Raw genomic sequence first — 6,000 nt, 5'->3', positions numbered from 1 at the left:
CATGGTGTGTAGTTAGTGCACTCAAAGTAATGATTAACCTTCTGTTATGGTGCTTTTAAGCACCATTAGAAAGCAGATTTTGATGGGGATTGATTACTTTTTACTGTGGATAATGTGTTGCAGTTATTTTATGCAGTAGATCAGTTTATGGGGTGCTGGTTTTTCAGCCAAAAGCTGCACAAATCACATGCGTTGCCATGTAGGAACTGTGTTTCTTGTTTGCTCATAGATTAAGAATTCAATCTCAATCATCTATCATATATTCTTTTCACTGTTTCTTTTTTCTTACTGTAGGTAATTCTGATATAAAAAATAGAATAACGTAAACGTAGTGCTAAATAAAAAAAATAAGTTTTTTTTTTTTTTTTTTATATCTCAATCTGTATTCTCCAATAAGTTCACATAAAATAATTACTAAATAATAAGAAAAACTCATCTGAAGTGTTTAAAATATAAAATCATGCTGGATTCACGAAGCTACTGTCAGAAAAAAAATATATTGGTTGACTAAAGATACAGCGAAGAAAGAAGACAAAATCTAGATAAATAAATAAAAAAAAAAAACTTATAAATTTTAAACTTCTTCTTTCAAATTTCATATTTTTCTCTGTTTCATCATGTTAAATATAAAATAATCGATAAGTAAAAAATTCATAAAAAATATTTTTATCTAAGGTTATGATTGTATTTTAATATAAGAAAAAATTCAACACATTTATCCAAAAATAATACACACAAAAAGGTCCTAGTCACACACATAATCATCTTCAAAATTGAAAGCACCTTTTTTTGAGAAGACTATTTTTCAACCTTTTCAGTACAGCTGATTCAAAAGTATAAAATGAAGTTTAATCATTATTTACAAAAATAGCAGAATGAAGACAAATAACTATAAGCAGAATTTAATTCTTAAATTAAGTAGTTTCTATAAATATTAGCTGCCAATTGGATTTTTCTTCTCTAATTAACCTAATTTAATAGGCAAAAATCAAGATTTTGGAAACTTCATCCTGGTTTATACATTAGACTGGTTTTTAGTTAGCAGTTTCAAATTAAGCTAATTGAGTTAACTTTTGAATAAAAAAAGTAGTTCAAATAATCAAACTTAATTTGTTCTCATTAAATTTGATTTTTTTTTTATTTATTATAAAAAGTTATTATGCTATGGTTAGACGAAAGACATTTTCAATACTCAAAAATAATTAGACACTATAATGAATTGGAATGATTCTAACTAGTTTTTTCTCTATGTATAGTAATTACGTGGCCAAATGATAGTGTTGGGGTTATTCTTATACTAAAAAAGTTTATTTTAAAATAGTTTTCTTTTCCTTTTATTGCGAAGTTGATTCTGATATTTTAAAAGAATAAATAGGAATAGTTAATTAGTATTCTATGTAACGAGAAATATGGGGTAGATCTAAGAATTTTATTTAAGATAAATAAAAATATATTTTACTATTTTATATAAAAATATATATTTAAGTTAGTTATTTACATTAATTTATATTTTTTATTAGATTTCAATTTTTTAGTTAAATATGACCACCAAATTTCTAAGTCACTGATTTACCATAATTTAAAAAAACAGTTTCTCTTTGACATTAATTTAATCACACTAATTTTATTTTCATCAAAACAAGGTGCTACGTATTATTGTAGTGTCATCATAACTCTCACTTTTTAAATCTAAATATTTCCTTAATTTTTATTAGTTTTTCTATTCAATTGTATAATCTATTATTATTATTTTATTTTTTTTCATCTTCTTATGTGTTATTTAGATGGAGGGTGTCAACATATAATTTTTTGTACACTTAGCAATTGGTAAAAATAAAAATTAGAGAATCTTAAATTAGAAAGATAAGTTTTCTATGTTTGATTTATATTCCGAAATATTCTGAAATGATAGTTGTCAAGTTTTCCAAAAACAATTTATTAGATGTGCGAATCTAAAATTTTGTTGAAATAAGTATTTAATAAAATGGAGTTAAATTTATTAAATTACATATAATTTAACAATATATTTAATATTCGAGTACAAATTTGACATATTTCTCTTTGAATGTTAGAAAGTTTAATTATATAAATGTTTCCGACAATACTTTTTACAAATTAAATAAAATCTAAGGCATTTCATGCTTTTTATGATTTTTGAGAAATGATTACTAAGAAATAGATATAAAGATTTTCAAACCACATGCTAAATAACGAAATTATAAAAATAACAAAAATAATTATGAATAATTATCAAAGTATTATTTTTTTATTATTTTTACAAATTCATTATAAATTAAATATTTGAATGGCACATTAAGTAAAAGTTGGAATGTTGAATATCATATATAACATTGGACCAAACCTTCAATAGATATAATACAAAATTAAAGCAGTGAAAGACGGAGTTAAAAGTAATTAAGAAAGTAAATGATTTAGACAGCTTGGGTTAATAATAATCCAACCAAATCTTTCTCCACACTTCTGTCAGATGAATTTTCCATTTCCAAATTATCATTTGAAAATGACGTAAAATAATTATCAAAGAAAATGGTTAAGAATAATTTCATACAATTTCTTAATAATATAAATTATATAGGTGAATTAAGCTGCTGCTACCATTCACTTTATAATATCCTTTTAATTGTTTGGTGAAATTTTATTCTTCCATGTCCCACCTCCACGCTCTATTATTTATTACTTATTTAAGATCACAGATCAAAATTATTAAAAAAATAATAATTCATTTTTTTAAAGTGATAAAAGGAAAACTATCACATTGGAAGATTGTTACGTTGTTTAAAGAATGCGTAAAAAAAATAAAAAACATTTAAACTATTCCTTGTAAAATAAATTGTTGACGACGTTGACAATGTCTTTAATTCTTCTGAAGTTCTGTTATCTGTAACTCTGCAAAAAAGGATTTGCACCAACAACGAATATCTGTAACATTTACTCCAAAATCAACCAATTAATGCATATATATTTGGTGTAGTTCTGGAATAAAATTGTATGCTACACATTTTCATGACACTCAGACCCACAAATATCACCTCTTCATTGTCATCTTTACCGTCTTGTTCATCTGAGTGAATTTGAGAAAAAATAATTGAATGGATTTGAGAAAATTTGAAAATAATTATTTTTTCTTAATTTATTTGAGTGAATTTGAAGATAAACGAAAATGAATTTAAAAGTAAAATTTGTGAGAATTAATATAAAAATTTATTTCCAAACTCACTCTCACTCATTTTCAAATCTATTCAAATAAAAAAAAATTACTTTTAAATCCTTTTCAAATCCAGTCAATTATTTTTCCTCAAATTCACACAAATGAACGAATTAATGTTCACTAACTAATTACATGTAACTTTTTAGGTGAATAAGCTCGTTAACTAACAAACTACATGTTAAAAAAACCGTCACCTTTATTCATTTAAGTAAACACTCAATTGTATGTACCAGTTCCAGTGACCCTTACTCATAATCTACCTAACCATTAATAATATGTCTCACCTTAATCGTAACTTATTCAACTTTATATAATGGAGTAACATAATTTATAATTCAAACTTTTAATATAATGAGTTTATGGCTTCTTTTAATATAATGCTACATTTTTTTTATTGTTTCATATAATATTTAAATTCATACTTCAATTATTATTGATATATGAATTAATATTTTAAATATAGTTGGTGAGGGAGAAGTGATAAGAGCTGAATCAAGAATGATTTAAAAAGGTTAAAATTACAAAGAGGGTTTATTTGTAAATGTTAATTGTTAATTTTGTTAATAAAAAATTCTTTTTTACAACTTTTATCGTTAGATCAATCTTATAATTCTTAAAAAGGGTTCATTTGTGTTAGGATCATGATATTTTGACAACACTTTTTGACAACTTTTTTGATAACGGTACACGTATCATCATTTTATTGGTCTATTTGAATTTATGTTTTAAAAAATATTTAAAACAGACTAATCACAAACTGCTACGTATGCGTTGTCAAAAAATTGTTAAAATAACTTTTTCCTTTGTGTTGAGAGTGGTTGGTACGATGTTTTAGAAGGTGGTGAGTAGTGTTGTACATGTTCATAGGCATTGGTTTCTGGATTGACAGATGGTTGTCTAGGTGAAGAGATCGAACTACCAATTTACAGATGCAAAACCTCAGTTTAAAACCAATGATAACTGTTACACGGGGCATGCGAACAGACTGTTAAATGAGACAAAGTGACAGAAAATACAACACTACTTTGATCATTTTGTGGTGAGACCATTGCTTGTCAGCTTCTATATGGGTCTACCTTCCACTTTGCCAGCTTTTAATTTGGAAAAAAAAAAAATCGATATTTGACACACATAAATTTTTTACATTATGTTGAAAGTCTTATATCGACTAGAGATAAAGTCAATTCATAGTATATAAATGAATATAAATTTCATCTTATAAATCGGTTTTGTAAGATTGAATTAAAGTTAAAGTCTATTTCTAACACATTCATTTGACATTATTCTTTCTTACTTTTTATTCCCTTTTTTTCTTAAAAAAATATAAAAGTTTACATTTTTATAATTATTTTATTTTTATACTCAGCATCAAATGAATGTAAAAGTGTATTATAATACTATTATTAAAAAAAGAGAATCTCCTCTTCTTAAGTCGAGAAAAGGTCAATAGCTCTAACTAATGAACAAAGACAACCTTGATTGTGCTTAGGGCATTCACCTTTATTTTTTGTTCAACACAGTATTTTATTCCTCGATTGAGGCGTTCTGGATTTGTTTGTTTTTCATTCACTTGTTTGTTCGTGTTACAACAACATTATTCGTTTGTCTTTCTCTGTGTATGGATCTTCAAACAACTTTAGTATAAGGATTTGAATTCTCACCATCGTTTCTTCTTGTGTTTATTCATTTTTAGGTAAAGATGTCTTCCTACTTTTCTAACATGACACAAAGATGATAGTTAGCCAATAAGTTCTTTTCATCTAGAATCATTTATATTACTTTATAACATTTCAAAATTTTAGAAATTAGCAACTAAAATCTTTAATAAGTATAAAATAATGTGTAATTTTTGTATTAGATGAGAAATTATAATTTTTAAGAGTTTTTCAGACGGAAAGTATGAAATTATATATTATTTCAGAAAATTCCTCTTCTTTTTTTAAATGACTAAATATACAAATTAATTTCTTAAACATTTTTATTTCAGTCAAACGAGTTTATAAACTAAATAAATAAACTATAAAAAAACATACTTATATATTGCACTGTTACGTATAATTTTTTACTTGAAGATGATAGTTTTAATTGAAAATTTATTTTGTGACAGAATATGTTTTTAACGCAAGAATTTCATTTTTGGCTGAATTTGTAGTTCCAAGACTTAGCTGAAGTTACGTTTTTCATTTCTTTATTCTCACTTTTACTTGCATTTATTTCCAATAATTAAAAATATATCATCAACTTATTTTTCAATTCGTAAGCTAATAATAGGTTGTTTTGTGCTAATAGAAGGCATTCATTAATTAAATTAATTAAACTCAAACATATAAAAAACTAATTAAACTCTAAATGCAGGATGGGCCTCGTTGTACTTCAAAGGTATTGGGCCAACGAATCACAAAACGGAACTAACATAATAAATTAGGCTTTTTCTTCCTCCACCCATATAATTTATAACTGTATCCCCCTAATCTTTAGTTGCTTTGACACTCTTTATAATAACATTTATTGTAAATATAAATCATTAATGAATTGAAATTTGAGAAAGAAATTAAAAAAAAAAAGAGTAGAATTTTGATCGAAGTTTTAAAACTTAGAAATGTCTTATCCAAAGTAAAATCATTAAAACTATGGTATCACACTTAAAAATATTAATTTGAGTGTTTTAAATTAGAAATCTTAGGAACCAATACATAACAAATTTATTTCTATTGTGCAATAAATTATATAGAGAGAAATTAAGAAAGAAAAATACATTTGCCGTTTCAAAA

This window comes from Vigna radiata, chromosome 6 (genome assembly GCF_000741045.1).
Source record: "Vigna radiata var. radiata cultivar VC1973A chromosome 6, Vradiata_ver6, whole genome shotgun sequence".
NCBI lineage: Eukaryota > Viridiplantae > Streptophyta > Magnoliopsida > Fabales > Fabaceae > Vigna > Vigna radiata.
This window is presented reverse-complemented; position numbering follows the sequence as displayed.